Raw genomic sequence first — 19,307 nt, 5'->3', positions numbered from 1 at the left:
TAAGTATGATWCTCAATCAGGGACAAYGATTGACAGCTGCCTCTGATTGAGAATCATACCAGGCCGAACACAAAAAACCCAACATAGAAAACAYACATAGACAACCCACCCCAACTCACGCCCTGACCATACTAAATACATACAAAATAAGGGAAATCAGGTCAGGAACGTGACAAATATAGGATGAAAAATATATATATAGTTTCGGTGTGGAATTTTCAATGCAATTTCAATGTATACATAGTTCTGATGATTATGTTGAAATTAGATGTAACAACCTGTTAGGTTAAGTCAATGTATTAACCCTATGCTGTTTTTCCACATCAAGCAAACATGACTGATAACAGCAGCCTATATTTACATTAATCAGAGATTTCTGCTTGCAGAATGCTGAAAACCTACTCTGAAAATAGAAGGGTACCATTCATGAAAAGTGTTAACTCTTTAAACGCATATTCAAATGAACAGCTCCTCATTTTGTAGACTCCAACCCAAACACACTGCATCCCAAATAGTACCTTATTCCCTTTTGTAGTGCACTACTTTGACTAGGGACTATAGGGGAATAGGGTACTATTTTGTATGCACCCACTAGCAGAGAAAACAGCAAGGCGCCTCGACAGGAAAATCTAAAGTACACACCTGTCCAAATAAGAGACCTCCCTCCGCATTCAGGAAATAATATTTTTGTTGAAAGGGAATGATCATAAATTGCCTACTGTTCATGTTTTTCTCTTCATTTGGTACAGTAGTGTACAGATATAGGATCTTAATTCGATCACTCTTTTGTTGCTAAGAATTTTCCTGTAAAGCTTGAAGTGTATTTGAATTTTTAAAAGGGTTCTAAAGATTAGTAATTTCCACTTTGACATTTCAGACTTGATTTTCCCTAACGAAAATTGTATCATCCCCTACAAAAATTTCCATTAAGTATGACACACATAATAATTCACATTTGCTGTTTCTGCAGGATTATTTTCCTGCTGTAGCAAACTGGCTCAAATTAAAATCCTACATCTGCTAGATGTCAGGTTTTGCGTGGACGTAGGTATGAATGAATTTTGCTGTGATGTCAGATCTGTCAGATTTTCTCAGGCCAGAATAGTTTGGCCATTTTCCAGGCTGACTACGGTGCAGACACCAATCTCATGACACCTGGATAGGTATTTAACATATCAGCTAACCACTTCATATGATATTCACAGTCGATGATGTGGTAAGCAAATCATTGGTTGAAGCAATGGAACTTCTGCAATGTAGTTGGCCTTGAACGCAATCTTTGTTTTGGTTCAATCCACAATATGTGTGTTGCTTTCCTAAATGTTTCTAGACTAGATTTAATTCTTTAGTAAAAAATAAACATTTTTCAAGTCAACTTTGTCCTTTAAGAGTGGCTGAATCGTTTTCCTCTCTTCAATTTGCTCTTCTAGTCTATTGGAGAATGAAGTATATAGGAAATGTTCTCTTTCCTAATTTACACCATGTCACAGCTCACTCGATCTTTATCAGGCCTTCACATCCTTTTGATTGATGTGGCAGACATAGATGATACATTTTTTATGATGAATTCCACTCATTGATGATATGGTTAATGCTGAGTGAAGCYGACCTCTCTGACAAGCGACCAATGATGTAGATAGTGTTTCGTCAGTTCCACTAGTTTGACCTACCAACTCTCACAGTCTCATGTCAAAATTAGACGTTCATCCAAGTTTCTCAAATGTCAAATTTTTAAGTTGTTCCAAACGTCAAATTTCTAAGTGTTAGGCATTAACTCCAAATGTTTAAGCTCAGGGTTAAGTTCAGGCATTAACTCAAAATTATTACGGTTAGGCATTGACTCCAAATGGTTATGGTGAGGGTTAAGGTTTGGGATAGGCTTAAAACAAAAACAGCTTCATATCACTTGATTTGAACTTGCAACCTTTAGAATTAGATGCTTATGCCCATCTGCCATCTCCATCCACAACACCCTAGCAAAACCGAAGCTTACTTAAAGGTAAAAACACTCACTCTTGCCCCTAGTGGACAGTTTCCAAATCATCTCACGACATCCTCAGACATGGATGTTGAATACTGACTTGTATCACGGGTGACCTGGCTGAGTTTGACATATAGATAGATGTAATGTTCTGGAGAGCACCTATATCCCTGTACCTACAKTCCTGATAACACCCTCCGTAWTTCAATGTGATGGAATGCMCACATACAGTACATTCATATTATTCGATGAGTGTGCTCTACCTGTGTTGGATGGGGCCTACTCATTGTATGTACAGTATGGTGTTGAAGTTCTGGATGGTAGAACTCCTATGCCATGCGCTGTGCTGCTAAGCATCCCAAATCCCACTTTATTCCCTATGTAGTGCATTACTTTTGASCAGGGACCATAGGGCAAAAGTAGTGCACTAAGTAGAGAATAGGGTTCTGCTGAGTGCCGACCGACCAGTCTTCCAGGGTGAACACAGGTTATCTTCCTCTGAGGTAATGAGAGAGTGGGAAGAGCTGTGGTATAACGAGGCAGGAAAACCAAGATAACGAGGTGTTTGACGGACAGGGAGAACCGAGCAGGCAGCGAGCTGCTAGAGACCCCTCTCATTACCACCCCACTCGCTCGGTCTCACTCTCCAATCCCAAACAGGGCCAAATATTTCCCCCACTGACTTCATTTAGAATGATATGTGACCATGTGGGACACACATCTGCCATATCCTTGACCAAGATTCAAGGGTGACATACAATTTCCCCCCATGCTAATGCCTTGTCTTGGTGTTGATATACATGCTTGTTGACAAATTCACATTTGGCTAATGAAATGAATGTACTTTTATTTGGGTAAATAATCAATATTGGTCAGTGTAGACTTTCAACATGAGAGAAGCTCCATGGATCACATGTTCTGTAGACCTACCTGAAACAACTATATACACACACACACACACACACACACACACACACACACACACACACACACACACACACACACACACACACACACACACACACACAATTCACCAGAGAGACACACAGGGAGGTGTTGTGAACATCACCTGTTATGTCACTCCTAGTTTGAGGCCTGTTGTGGCAAAATAACAGTTGGCATTCGAGGGGCGGTATGTTTGTCAACAGACAGCATGGCAGATGCTAGCGGGCAGGAGGTATCAGGGAGAGTACAGGCGTTTATCTGCCAACGTTCTGTCACTCTGTTTCTAGGTTACCCCAAACCATCATATTGCACACGTTGTTATAACAAATTGTCATATTTCTTACGTGTGTGTTTGAGCGTTTGTGTGTGTGCGAGAGAGAGATTTTGAATTAAACTCTAAAACTCTCAAATCTGTTTGATTGTGAACGAATATACATATTTATTTTCACTCACAAATGTGTATTTTGAATTTCTACAAATATGTATCTTCAATATGCCTATTATCCAATAGCTTATTGGCCAAACGTTCAAAAGCTTCCTATCAGCATGAGGTATGGATCCAAGACCACTGTGGTGAAACCAACCTTGACCTCTCTTGTACATGCTACAGCAATTTATTTATTTTGTAACTTTTTTTATTTGCTAGCAATATTTATCTTTCAAAACAATGGTGTCATTGTATGCTGATGATTCATGTTTTCTTTTAAATCCACAATTTGGATCCCTCTGCAGCCTCATAGAGGGTCTAGATAATTGCAACTTTAAATTACAGTGTAGTTTACCAATAAAATGGTCCGACGGTGAAGTGGACATACTCGGTATTCATATCCCAAAAGAAAGAAATGATCTCACTATAATGAATGTTAATAGAAAGTTAGCAAAAATAGATAAGATCTTGCTACAGTACCATAGAAAGGAATACCTGTTTATTTGTGGAAAAATCACCCTGATTTAGCCATATCCCAGTTACCTATTTCCTTATGGCCCTGCCTAAACCTAGCAATTTTTTTATTTTATTATATGAACAAAAAATATATAATTTTATTTGGAACGGCAAACCATACAAAATCACATTTGCATATTTATATAATTAATATGAATTCGGAGGGGAGAAAATATGACATTTTAAAGCATTAGACCTCTCAATAAAGGCTTCTGTCATACAAAAACTATACTTAAATCCGAACTGATTCTCTAACAGTTTAGTAAGAATGGCTCACCCCGTGTTCAAGAATGGCTTTTTCCCCTTTATTCAGATTACAACCTCTCACTTTAGGTTATTTAAAAATAAAATAATCTTCAAAATGTGTCATTTTTTTWAAGAAAGTTGGTTGCAATTTCAGTTTGATCCACCAGAAAAGACAGAACAAATATTAAGTTAAAACTCAAATATACTAATTGATAATGTAACGATCTTCGTTGGGAGAAAGAGAGGAGGACCAATGTGCAGCGTGGTACGTGTTCATTTCCTTTAATAACGAACGAACACAGAAACAAAACAATAAACGATACGTGAAATACAAACCGAAACAGTTCCGTGTGGAACAAACACTGACACGGAAAATAACCACCCACGAAACCCAGGTGGAAAAAGGCTACCTAAGTATTATTCTCAATCAGAGACAACTAACCAGAGACAACTAACGACACCTGCCTCTGATTGAGAATCATACCAGGCCAAACGAAAAAACCAACATAGAAAAACGAACATGAAACCCACCCAACTCACGCCCTGACCATACTAAAACAAAGAAATAACAAAAGAACTAGTCAGAACGTGACAGTACCCCCCCCCCCTCCAGGTGCGGACTCCGGCCGCAAAACCTGAACCTATAGGGGAGGGTCTGGCTGGGCATCTGTCCGCGGTGGCGGCTCTGGCGCGGGACGTGGACCCCACTCACCATAGTCTTTACCCGCTTCAGTGGCCTCTTAGGAACGGCGACCCTCGCCGTCTACCTTGGACTGGCAATCCTACTAAGGGCCCACTGGACTGAGGAGCGCCTCTGGACAGGGGCGGCTCCGGACTGAGGGGCGGCTCCGGACAAGGGGGCGGCTCCGGACGGAGGGGCGGCTCCGGACAGAGGGGCGGCTCCGGACAGAGGGGCGGCTCGGACAGAGGGCGGCTCCGGACAGAGGGGCGGCTCCGGACAGAGGGCGACTTCGGACAGAGGGGCGACTCCCGGACTGAGGGCGGCTCCGGACTAAGGGCGGCTCCGGACTGAAGGGCGGCTCAGGCGCCTCTGGACTGAAGGGCGGCTCAGGCGCTCTGACTGAAGGGCGGCTCAGGCGCCTTCTGGACTGAAGGCGGCTCAGGCGCCTCTGGACTGAAGGGCGGCTCAGGCGCCTCTGGACTGAAGGGCGGCTCAGGCGACTCTGGACTGAAGGGCGGCTCAGGCGCCTCTGGACTGAAGGGCGGCTCAGGCGCCTCTGGACTGAAGGGCGGCTCAGGCGCCTCTGGACTGAAGGCGGCTCAGGCGCCTCTGGACTGAAGGGCGGCTCAGGCGCCTCTGGACTGAAGGGCGCTCAGGCGCCTCTGACTGAAGGGCGGCTCAGGCGCCCTGCGACTGAAGGGCGGCTCAGGCGCCTTGCGACTGAGGGCGGCTCAGGCGGGCCTTCCTGGACTGAAGGCGACTCAGGCGGCTCAGGACAGACGGGTGGCTCAGGCGGTTCAGGACAGACGGGCGGCTCAGGACAGACGTGGCGCATTGTAGGCCTGGTGCGTGGTGCCAGAACTGATGGTACCGGGCTGGGGACACGCACCACTGGGCGAGTGCGGGGAGCAGGARCAGGGCATACTGGACCCTGGAGGCGCACTGTAGGCCTGGTGCGTGGTGCCGGAACTGGTGGTACCGGGCTGGGGACACGCACCTCAGGGCGAGTGCGGGGTGCTGGAACTGGAGGCCTGGCACGTGGCGCCGCCACCGGAGGGCTGGTGTGTGGAGGTGGCACCGGATAGATCGGACCGTGAAGGCGCACTACAGGTCTCGAGCACCGAGCCTGCCCAACCCTACCTGGCTGAATGCTCCCCGTAGCCAGGCCAGTGCGGTGAGGTGGAATAGCCCGCACTGGGCTGTGCTGGCGAACCGGGGACACCATGCGTAGGGCTGGTGCCATGTACCCCGGCCCGAGGAGACGCACTGGAGACCAGATGCGTTGAGCCGGCTTCATGGCACCTGGCTCGATGCCCACTCTAGCCCGGCCGATACGAGGCGCTGCTATGTACCGCACCGGGCTATGCCTGCTCACCGGGGACACCGTGCGCCTCACGGCATAACATGGTGCCTGCCCGGTCCCTCTCTCTCCATGGTAAGCACGGGGAGCTGGCTCAGGTCTGMTACCTGACTTAACCACACTCCCCGTGTGCCCCCCCAATACATTTTTGGGGCTGCCTCTCGGGCTTCCAGCCGCGCTGCCGTGCAGCCTCCTCATAAYGCCGCCTCTTGGCGATATTCCCCAGCCTGTGCCCAGGGTCCCTTGCCATCTAATATCTCTTCCCAAGTCCAGTTCTCCAGGTATCGCTGCCTCTCGTCACCACGCTGCTTGGTCCTTTCTTGGTGGGTGGTTCTGTAACGATCTTCGTTGGGAGAAAGAGAGGAGGACCAATGCGCAGCGTGGTACGTGTTCATTTCCTTTAATAACGAACGAACACAGAAACAAAACAATAAACGATACGTGAAATACAAACCGAAACAGTTCCGTGTGGAACAATCACTGACACGGAAAATAACCACCCACGAAACCCAGGTGGAAAAAGGCTACCTAAGTATGATTCTCAATCAGAGACAACTAACGACACCTGCCTCTGATTGAGAATCACACCAGGCCAAACAAAAAAAAMAACATAGAAAAACGAACATGAAACCCACCCAACTCACGCCCTGACCATACTAAAACAAAGCAATAACAAAAGAACGTGACAGATAAACGGTGTAATCTTTGTAAATTATATCATAAATAGCACTGGTGGAGCTTACAAAAATATGTGGAAATGTCTGCTCTGTACAAAATTATCACAAACTAATTGCCGCATTACTGCAAAAATGGAAGAGGCAAGTGGAAGGGGAGAAAGTAAGGAACTTACATTAAATACCAAAATTGGTTGAAGAAAATTGTAATCAATTAAAAAGTATACCAGTTTAATTTTAGGACCAAAACATGACAGCTGTGCCAAACAGATTGCAAAATAGCTGAGAAGAGATTTTCGATGTACCGATTCCATGGTTTGATTCCATGGTTTAGGAACTGAGACACAAAACGACACCGGATTCAAAATTAGAGTTTTTCTGTCCGTATGTAGCTTGTTTTTAGTCGCAGGGTCTGGAATGGCTGTAGAATTGCAACTTTTACCTGGAGCTAACTCTGCAAATACACTGCTGGGTGATTTGAAAAGCCATAGTCAATAATAAATAATAAAATAATATAACTCTTGGCAAATAATAAAACTCTTGGCAAAAATGTTTATCTTTAATTTAAAATCTGTAGAAACTATGAGAATAGAAAGGTAGAACTGTTGTGAAACATCACAACACAGTTGAAAAATATATTTTCACTCATTGCAGGAAACTATGCTTATGTYGCACATCACTACTTCACAGGAGCGCCATTTGAACRTAAAYTTTTTTTTTCAATATGTTTTTTTTGTTTGTTTTCAGAAATGCCTTCTGGAACATGTGCCTTAATAACAACTTGTATGCCATCTGTAAATACAAATAACATTTTAAAATTACGAACCTAGTTGGTTTAGCCATGGAAAAATAATGCAACCTTCCTGCTAGCCATGATTGGCTGAGATAATGAGTGGGCTGGACATGCTGAGAGATGAGTTCTGATTGGTCTGCCATGTAGTACGCTTTTGTCTATGATAGGTGCTGGTCAGTATGTTTAGCTAATCTTTTCCAATGCTTAAAAAAAATATCACGTAGTAGAACTGCATAAGTGTTGCTCTCCACTTTCTGGAGGACCGAGTTTTGAATTGAGAGTTAAAGTATGATAGCTGAGGAGATGAAGAAAATTCTGGCATTTCATTGCAAATATGCAGACGGAGTCGAAAAGAGAACACACAGAAGGCTGTTGTATAAAACACCTGTATTCTTACTACAGAACGCTCAGATCAACCCTTAAATAGATGGGTGGGTCTAAAGCTTAAGAGGGTGTGAACAATGCTGAATTAGTGTAGACAAAGCGGGGCTCTCCAGTAGTAGTACCAAAACATTCAAAATGTATCAACTTTCAAAGCAGAATTATTTTCCCATTGTTCCTCAACTGTAGTGTATGATATAGCATTTTGTAGCTCTGATTCTGTACTTTTATCTAATTTAAAAACACAATTTCAGTTTTTTAACGGTCTTTAACATTTACACAACTATTCAGTCACTTTACACAGTACTTTGTTTTTAACACCTTTGGCAGCGATTACAGCCTCGAGTCTTCTTGGGTATGATGCTAAAAGCTTGCACACCTGTATTTGCACACCTGTATTTCTCCCATTCTTCTCTGCAGATGCTCTCAAGCTCTGTCAGGTTGGATGGGATGTGTGACTGGACAGAAATGTTCTGGTCTCTCTAGAAATGTTCAATCGGGTTCAAGTCCGGGCTCTGGCTGGGCCACTCAAGGACATTCAGAGACTTGTCCCGAAGCCACTTCTGCGTTGTCTTGGCTGTGTGCTTAGGGTCATTGTCCTGTTGGAAGGTGAACCTTTTTATTTTTTTATTTTTTTTATTTCACCTTTATTTAACCAGGTAGGCTAGTTGAGAACAAGTTCTCATTTGCAACTGCGACCTGGCCAAGATAAAGGCATAGCAGTGTGAACAGACAACACAGAGTTACACATGGAGTAAACAATAAACAAGTCAATAACATGGTAGAAAAAAAGAGAATCTATATACAATGTGTGCAAAAGGCATGAGTAGGCAATAAATCGAATAATTACAATTTAGCAGATTAACACTGGAGTGATAAATCATCAAGATGATCATGTGCAAGAAGAGATATTGGTACTGGTGTGCAAAAGAGCAGAAAAGTAAATAAATAAAAGCAGTATGGGGGTGAGGTAGGTAAATTGGTGGGTAGTTTACAGATGGACTATGTACAGCTGCAGCGATCGGTTAGCTGCTCGGATAGCAGATTTTTTAAAGTTGTTGAGGGGAATAAAAGTCTCCAACTTCAGAGATTTTTGCAATTCGTTCCAGTCGCAGGCAGCAGAGAACTGGAAGGAAAGGCGTCCAAATGAGTTTTAGCTTTAGGGATGATCAGTGAGATACACCTGCTGGAGCGGCGTGCTGCGGGTGGGTGTAGCCATCGTGACCAGTGAACTGAGATAAGGCGGCACTTTACCTAGCATAGCCTTGTAGATGACCTGGAGCCAGTGGGTCTGACGACGAACATGTAGCGAGGGCCAGCCGACTAGGGCATACAGGTCGCAGTGGTGGGTCGTATAAGGTGCTTTAGTAACAAAACGAATGGCACTGTGATAAACTGCATCCAGTTTGCTGAGTAGAGTGTTGGAAGCTATTTTGTAGATGACATCGCCGAAGTCGAGGATCGGCAGGATAGTCAGTTTACTAGGGTAAGTTTGGCGGCGTGAGTGAAGGAGGCTTGTTGCGGAATAGAAAGCCGATTCTTGATTTGATTTTGGATTGGAGATGTTTGATATGAGTCTGGAAGGAGAGTTTGCAGTCTAGCCAGACACCTAGGTACTTATAGATGTCCACATATTCTAGGTCGGAACCGTCCAGGGTGGTGATGCTAGTCGGCGCGTGCGGGTGCAGGCAGCGAACGGTTGAAAAGCATGCATTTGGTTTTACTAGCGTTTAAGAGCAGTTGGAGGCCACGGAAGGAGTGTTGTATGGCATTGAAGCTCGTTTGGAGGTTAGATAGCACAGTGTCCAAGGAAGGGCCGGAAGTATATAGAATGGTGTCGTCTGCGTAGAGGTGGATCAGGGAATCGCCCGCAGCAAGAGCAACATCATTGATGTATACAGAGAAAAGAGTCGGCCCGAGAATTGAACCCTGTGGTACCCCATAGAGACTGCCAGAGGACCGGACAACATGCCCTCCGATTTGACACACTGAACTCTGTCTGCAAAGTAGTTGGTGAACCAGGCAAGGCAGTCATTAGAAAAACCGAGGCTACTGAGTCTGCCGATAAGAATATGGTGATTGACAGAGTCGAAAGCCTTGGCCAGGTCGATGAAGACGGCTGCACAGTAATGTCTTTTATCGATGGCGGTTATGATGTCGTTTAGTACCTTGAGCGTGGCTGAGGTGCATCCGTGACCGGCTCGGAAACCGGATTGCACAGCGGAGAAGGTACGGTGGGATTCGAGATGGTCAGTGATCTGTTTGTTGACTTGGCTTTCGAAACCTTAGATAGGCAGGCAGATGGATATAGGTCTGTAACAGTTTGGGTCCAGGGTGTCTCCCCCTTTGAAGAGGGGGATGACCGCGGCAGCTTTCCAATCCTTGGGATCTCAGATGATACGAAAGGAGAGGTTGAACAGGCTGGTAATAGGGGGTGCGACAATGGCGGCGGACAGTTTCAGAAATAGGGGGTCCGAGATTGTCCAGCCCAGCTGATTTGTATGGGTCCAGTTTTCCAGCTCTTTCAGAACATCTGCTATCTGGATTTGGGTAAAGGAGAAGCTGGGGAGGCTTGGGCGAGTAGCAGCGGGGGGGGCGGGGCTGTTGGCCAAGGTTGGAGTCGCCAGGAAGAAGGCATGGCCAGCCATTGAGAAATGCTTGTTGCCCCAGTCTGAAGTCCTGAGCACTCTGGAGTCGGTTTTCATCAAGGATCTCTCTGTACTTTGCTCCGCTAATCTTTCCCTTGATCTTGACTACTCTCCTAGTCCCTGCCACTGAAAAACATCCCCACAGCATGATGCTGCCACCACAAGTATGGTGCCAGGTTTGCTCCAGACGTAACGCTTGGCATTCAGGATAAAGAGTTGAATCTTGGTTTCATCACACCGGATAATCTTGTTTCTAATGGTCTGAGAATCCTTTAGGTGCCTTTTGGCAAACTCCAAGAGGGCTCTCATATGCCTTTTACTGAGGAGTGGCTTCCATCCCGCCACTCTACCATAAATACCTTATTGGTGGAGTGCTGCAGAGATGGTTGTCCTTCTGGAAGGTTCTCCCATCTGTCCCCAAGATCTGTGCCTCGACACAATCCTGTCTCGGAGCTCTACAGACAATTCCGTTGACCTGATGGTTTGGTTTTTGCGCTGACATGCACAAATGTGGGACCTTATATAGACAGGTGTGTGCCTTTCCAAATCATGCTCACAGGTGGACACCAATCAAGTTTTAAAAACATCTCAAAGATTATCAATGGAAACAGGATGCACCTGAGCTTAAGTTTGAGTCTCATAGGTTCTGAATACTTATGTAAATAAGGTATATATACAGTACCAGTCAAACATTTGGACACACCTACTCATTCCAGGGTTTAAAAAAAATATTTTCTACATTGTAGAATAATAGTGAAGACATACCAACTATGAAAGAACACATATGGAATCATGTAGTAACCAAAAATTGCAAAACAAATAAAAAATCTATGTTATATTTGAGATTCTTCAAAGYAGCAACACTTTGCCTTGATGACAGTTTTGCACACTCTTGGCATTTTCTCAACCAGCTTCATGAGGTAGTCACTTATAATGCATTTCAATTAACAGGTGTGCCTTGTTAAAAGTACATTTGTTGAATATCTTTCCTTCTTAAAGCATTTGAGCCAATCAGTTGTGACAAGGTAGGGGTGGTATACAGAAGATCGCACTTTTTGGTAAAAGACCAATCCATATTATGGCAAGAACAGCTCAAATAAGCAAAGAGATATTACAGTCCATCATTACTTTAAGACATGTCAGTCAATACGGAAAATTTCAAGAACTTTGAAAGTTTCTTCCTGTGCAGTCGCAAAAACCATCATGCGCTATGATGAAACTGGCTCTCATGAGGACCGCCACAGGAAAGGAAGACCCAGAGTTACCTCTGCTGCAGAGGATAAGTTCATTAGAGTTAACTGCACCTCAGATTGCAGCCCAAATAAATACTTCACAGAGTTCAAGTAACAGACACATCACAACATCAATTGTTCAGAGGAGACTGTGTGAATCAGGCCTTCGTGGTCGATTTGCTGCAAAGAAACCACTACTGAAGGACACCAATAATAACAAGAGACTTGCTTGGGCCAAGAGATACGGGCAATGGACATTAGACCGGTGGAAATCTGTCCTTCGGTCTGATGAGTCGTGTCTTTGTGAGACGCAGAGTAGGTGAACGGATGATCTCTGCATGTGTGGTTCCCACCATGAAGAATGGAGGAGGTGTGATGGCGTGGGGGTGCTTTKCTGGTGACACCGTCTGTGATTTATTTAGAATTCAAGACACACTTAACCAGCATGGGTCCACAGCATTCTGCAGCAATACTCCATCCCATCTATTTTGCGCATAGTGGGACTATCATTTGTTTTTTTAAAGGACAATGACCCAACACACCTCCAGGCTGTGTAAGAGCTATTAGACCAAGAAGGAGTATGATGGAGTGCTGCATTGGATGACCTGGCCTCCACAATCACCTGATCTCAACTCAATTGAGATGGTTTGGGATGAGTTGAACCGCAGAGTGAAGGAAAAGCAGCCAACAAGTGCTCAGCATATGTGGGAAGTTCTTCAAGACTGTTGACAAAGCATTCCAGGTGAAGCTGGTTGAGAGAATGCCAAAAGTGTGCAAAGCTGTCATAAAGGCAAAGGTTGGCTACTTTGAAGAATCTCAAATATAAAATATATTTTGATTTATTTAACACTTTTTTGGTTACGACATGTTTCCATTTGTGTTATTTCATAGTTTTGATGTCTTCACTATTATCTACAATGTAGAAAATAGTAAAAATAAAGAAGAAACCTTGAATGAGAAAGAAACTGTTTTTGCTTTGTCATTATGGGTTATTGTGTGTAGATTGATGGGGGGGAAACTATTTCATAAATTTTAGACTAAGCCTGTAATGTAACAAAATGTGGAAAAAGCCAAGGGGTCTGAATACTTTCTGAATGTACTGTATATATGAACTCAGAAAAAAAGAAACACCCTCTCACTGTCAATTACGTTAATTTTCAGCAAATTTAACATGTGTAAATATTTGTATGAACATAACAAGATTCAACAACTGAGATATAAACTGAACAAGTTCCACAGACATGAGACTAACAGAAGTGGAATAATGTGTCCCTGAACAAAGGGGGAGGGGGGGGGGGGGGGTCAAAATCAAAAGTAAATGTCAGTATCTGGTGCTGCATTAAGATTGCGGTGCATATACTCCTCATGGACTGCACCAGCTTGCCATTTGTTTGCTGTGAGATGTTACCCCACTCTTTCAACCAAGGCATCTGCAAGTTCCCAAAACTTTCTAGGGAGAATAGCCCTAGCCCTCACCCTCCGATCCAACAGGTCCCAGACATGCTCAATGGGATTGAGATTTGGGCTCTGGTAGAACACTGACATTCCTGTCTTGCAGGAATCACACACAGAACGTGCAGTAACGGCTGGTGGTATTGTCATGCTGGAGGGTCATGGAGGGTCAGGATGAGCCTGCAAGAAGGGTACCACATGAGGAGGAGAATGTCTTCCCTGTAATGCACAGCATTGAGATTGCTGCAGACCAGGTGTTAATACACATGGTCTGAACTACGAGGACGATCAGCTGTCCATCCTGTCTCCCTGTAGCGCTGTCTAAGGCATCTCACAGTACAGACATTGCAATTTATTTCCTGGCCACATCTGCAGTCCTCATGCCTCCTTGCAGCATGCCTAAGGCACGTTCACGCAGATGAGCAGGGACCCTGGGCATCTTTCTTTTGGTGTTTTTCAGAGTCAGTAGAAAGGCCTCTTCAGTGTCCTAAGTTTTCATAACTGTGACCTTAATTGCCTACCATCTGTAAGCTGTTAATGTCTTAATGACTGTTCCACATGTCCATGTTTATTAATTGTGGTATGGTTCATTGAACAAGCATGGGAAACAGTGTTTTAAAACCTCTTGTCACTATAGGGGGTGCTGTTTCAACTTGGACATTTATCGTTCCCAAATTAAACTGCCTCGTACTCAATTCTTGCTCGTACAATATGCATATTATTATTACTATTGGATAGAAACAATCTCTAGTTTCTAAAACCGTTTGAATTATGTCTGTGGGTGAAACAGAACTCTTTCTGCAGCGAAATTCATGACAGGAACTGCGAAGGTCTGAAAACGAGGCTCTGTTCTCAGATCAGTTTAAAGCTCTGTATGTATCCTATGGGTCGACATGAACTGCACCCGCCTTCCCCTGGATGTCAGTAACCAATGAGAATTGGAATGGAGTTTCTACGCAGATCTCAGACCTTATAAAGCCCAAGGAACGAAGGGAGCTCTCTTTTTGACGTTCGTCATGACGCAAAGCAAGACCTCAGGATGGCATTTTGAAACGCTCAGTTATCGGCCTTAGATATATCCGTCTGAATTTAATTCGATATAGGTGTTAGAACATCATAACGAAGTTATTTTAAACCGAGTTATATCAGTTTATGCGAGTAACATTGTGATTTTCGGAATTTCCTTAGTATTGCGTTTTGAACATTTGGGCATGTCTGCGCAACATAGCTATTGTTAGCTGCTAGTTCCAAAGTTGAAGAGGACGTTTTACAACCGAGCAACGATTCTTTTGGACAAAGGACAACTTGCCCAAGATTCTGATGGAAGCTCGTCCAAAAGTAAGAGCTATTTATGATGTTATTCCGTATTTATGTGGAAAAATGAAAAAGGATTTGTCCGCCATTATTGCGGCACTGGTCTGGCTGTAACGCACACTGTATGTCTAGAAACGTTAATTAAAAAAATCTAACACAGCGGTTGCATTAATAACTAATGCATCTTTCATTTGCTGTCCAACCTGTATTTTTTAGTCAAGTTACGATATTTATCGATTAGATTAGGTGCCTCTCCAAGATGGCGCCGGCCAGAATGCATGAAATGCTGCTACTGATCACATTGTATAACCACGATTTGTGCTGCTAAATATGCACATTTTGAACAAAACCTAATGCATTGTGTAATATGATGTTACAGGACTGTCATCTGATGAAGTATATCAAGGTTAGTCAAAAATTATATATCTTTTGCTGGATTGTTACGATCGCTAACCTTTGCTACTGGTAAACGGCTTGTGTTTCCGGCTATTGTGGTAAGCTAATATAATATGCTAATTGTGTTTTCGCTGTAAAAACACTAAAAACTGACATATTGGCTGGATTCACAAGATGTTGGGCTTTCATTTGCTGTACGCTGTGTATTTTTCAGAAATGGATTTATGATGAGTAATTAGGTATTTGACGTTGGTCTCTGTAATTATTCTGGCTGCATCGACGCTATTTCAGATTGCAGCTGCAATGTAGAACTGTGATTTATACCTGAAATATGCACATTTTTCTAACAAAACATATGCTATACAATAAATATGTTATCAGACTGTCCATTTGATGAAGTTGTTTTCTGGTTAGTGGCTATTTATATCTTTATTTGGTCGAATTTGTGATAGCTACTGATGGAGTAAAAAACTGGTGGAGTAAAAAAAGTGGTGTCTTTTGCTAACGTGGTTAGCTAATAGATATTACATATTGTGTCTTCCCTGTAAACATTTTAAAATCAGAAATGATGGCTGGATTCACAAGATGTGTATCCTTTCATCTGGTGTCTTGGACTTGTGATTTAATGATATTTAGATGCTAGTATTTACTTGTGACGCTATGCTAGGCTATGCTAGTCAGCTTTTTTACTGATGGGGGTGCTCCCGGATCCGGGTTTGGGAGGAATTAGAGGTTAAACCCTTTACAATGAAGATCTGTGTCTATTTGGATTTTTTCGAATTATCTTTGAAAGACAAGGTCCTGAAAAAGGGACGTTTCTTTTTTTGCTGAGTTTAGTAGTCCAACCAGACAGCAACAGAAAAATAGAGAGCATTGGCATCCTCAAGGTAAATAAATCCTTCCTCTCAATAAGTTCAGTATGCACACTTAAGATCTACATTGGCTTGCGAAAGTATTCACCCCCCTTGGCATTTTTCCTATTTTGTTGCCTTACAACATGGCATTTTGGGGGTTTTGTATCATTTTATTTACACAACATGCCTACCACTTTGAAGATGCAAAATATGTTTTCTTGTGAAACAAACAAGAAATAAGACAAAAAAAAATAGAAAACTTGAGCGTGCATTACTATTCACGCCCCCCAAAGTCAATACTTTTTGGAGCCACCTTTTGCAGCAATTACAGCTGCAAGTCTCTTGGAGTATGTCTCTATAAGCGTGGCACATCTAGCCACTTGGATTTTTGCCCATTCTTCAAGGGAAAACTGCTCCAGCTCCTTCAAGTTGGATGGGTTCCGCTGGTGTACAGCAATCTTTAAGTCATACCACAAATTCTCAATTGGATTGAGGTCCGGGCTTTGACTAGGCCATTCCAAGACATTTAACTGTTTCCCCTTAAGCCACTCGAGTGTTGCTTTTGTAGTATGCTTAGGGTCATTGTCCTGCTGGAAGGTCAAATCTCTGGAAGACTGAAACAGGTTCCCCTCAAGAATTTCCCTTTATTTAGCACCATCCATCATTTCTTCAATGGAACCAGTTTCGGGGTGGAACCAGTTTCCCAGTCCCTGTCGATGAAAAACATCCCCCACAGCATGATGCTGCCACCACCATGCTTCACTTAGGGGATGGTTTTCTCAGGGTGATGCGAGGTGTTGGGTTTTTGCCAGACATAGCATTTTCCTTGATGGCCAAAAAGCTACATCTTACCAGAGTACCTTCTTCCATATGTTTGGGGAGTCTCCCACATGTCTTTTGGCAAACACCAAATGTGTTTGCTTATTTTTGTCTTGAAGTAATGGCTTTTTTCTGGCCACTCTTCCGTAAAGCCCAGCTCTGTGGAGTGTGCGGCTTAAAGTGGTCCTATGGACAGATTCTCCAATCTTAGCTGTGGAGCTTTGCAGCTCCTTCAGGGTTATCTTTGGTCTCTTTGTTGCCTCTGAATAATTCCCTCATTGCCTGGTCCGTGTGTTTTGGTGGCTGCCCTCTCTTGGCAGGTTTATTGTGGTGCCATATCCTTTAAAACAATTTATGTCGATTTAATGGTGCTCCGTGGGATATTCAAAGTTTCGAAAACATTTTCATAACCCAACCTTGATCTGTACTTCTCCACAACTTTGTCCCTGACCTGTTTGGAGAGCTCCTTGGTTTTCATGGTGCCTCTTTCTTGGTGGTGTCCCTTGCTTAGTGGTGTTGCAGACTCTGGGGCCTTTCAGAACAGGTGTATATATACTGAGATCATGTGACAGATCATGTGACACTTAGATTGTACACAGGTGGATTTTACAGAACCTATTATGTGACTTCTGAAGGTAGTTGGTTGCACCAGATCTTATTTAGGGGCTTCATAGCAAAGGGGTGAATTCATATGCATGCACCACTTTTTCGTAAATTTTTTTGTGGAATTTTTTGAAACACTTCACCAATTTGGACAATTTTGTGTATGTCCATTACATGAAATCCAAATAAAAATACATTTAAATTACAGGTTGTAATGCAACAAATAAGGGAAAACACCAAGGGGGATGAATACTTTTGCAAGGCCCTGTATAAGAGCTGAACTGGACAGACTGAGGCAACTCATGCTGAGAATGAAATAACTCCTGCTGAGATGGGCTGTCCTAATATGGGCACCATACGTGTCACATAAAGTCACTTTGACACAGAAATATGAAGCATGTTTCATTCTGGTACCGATAAGTAAAATAGTTTTGTTTCGGGGTGGAACATTTTCAAGGGTGAACCTTTCCACTTCTTCTAGAGATTGTGTGTAAAATGTAATTGGAGTCATAAGCACTTTCTGCCCTGTACGTCAGACGCTATGAAAGTGATATGATCTTACAAACCTACGTGAGAATGCTGTTCATCGACTACAGCTCAGCATTTAACACCATAGTACCCTCCAAACTCGTCATCAAGCTCGAGACCCTGGGTCTCGACCCCGCCCTGTGCAACTGGGTACTGGACTTCCTGACGGGCCGCCGCCAGATGGTGAGGGTAGGTAACAACATCTCCACCCCGCTGATCCTCAACACTGGGACCCCACAAGGGTGCGTTCTGAGCCCTCTCCTGTACTCCCTATTCACCCACGACTGCGTGGCCATGCACGCCTCCAACTCAATCATCAAGTTTGCGGACGACACTACAGTGGTAGGCTTGATTACCAACAACGACGAGACGGCCTACAGGGAGGAGGTGAGGGCCCTCGGAGTGTGGTGTCAGGAAAATAACCTCACACTCAACGTCAACAAAACAAAGGAGATGATTGTGGACTTCAGGAAACAGCAGAGGGAGCACCCTCCTATCCACATCGACGGGACAGTAGTGGAGAAGGTGGAAAGTTTTAAGTTCCTCGGTGTACACATCACGGACAAACTGAATTGGTCCACCCACACAGACAGCGTTGTGAAGAAGGCGCAAGATCATCAAGGACAACAACCACCCGAGCCACTGCCTGTTCACCCCGCTATCATCCAGAAGGCGAGGTCAGTACAGGTGCATCAAAGCAGGGACCGAGAGACTGAAAAACAGCTTCTATCTCAAGGCCATCAGACTGTTAAACAGCCACCACTAACATTTAGTGGCCGCTGCCAACATACTGACTCAACTCCAGCTCACTTTAATAATGGAAATTGATGGGAATTGATCAAAAATGTATCACTAGCCACTTTAAACAATGTCACTTAATATAATGTATATGTATATACTGTACTCTATATCATCTACTGCATCTTGCCATCTTTATGTAATACATGTATCACTAGCCACTTTAAACTATGCCACTTTTATGTTTACATACCCTACATTACCCTACATTACATATGTATATACTGTACTCGATACCATCTACTGCATCTTGCCTATGCCGTTCTGTACCATCACTTATTCACATATCTTTATGTACATATTCTTTATCCCTTTACACTTGTGTGTATAAGGTAGTAGTTGTGGAATTGTTAGGTTAGATTACTCGTTGGTTATTAATGCATTGTCAGAACTAGAAGCACAAGCATTTYGCTACACTCRCATTAACATCTGCTAACCATGTGTATGTGACCAATAACTTTTGATTTGATTTGTTGAATACGTTTTCTCCACCATGGTAGAGGGCTAAAGGATTGTGGTCATATTAAAGGGATTTGAAAGGTGTAAAGTATTGCCATGAAAGAGAGGTTTGATCCAAAAGGGAGATTCTTAACAGGGGGGTCAATGAAAATAGACATGCATGTCTTTACACAAAAGACTGTATCGTGAAAATGTTTGG

This window comes from Salvelinus sp. IW2-2015, linkage group LG27 (genome assembly GCF_002910315.2).
Source record: "Salvelinus sp. IW2-2015 linkage group LG27, ASM291031v2, whole genome shotgun sequence".
NCBI classification, from domain to species: Eukaryota; Metazoa; Chordata; class Actinopteri; order Salmoniformes; family Salmonidae; genus Salvelinus; species Salvelinus sp. IW2-2015.
Note: the sequence above shows the minus strand (reverse complement) of the source record.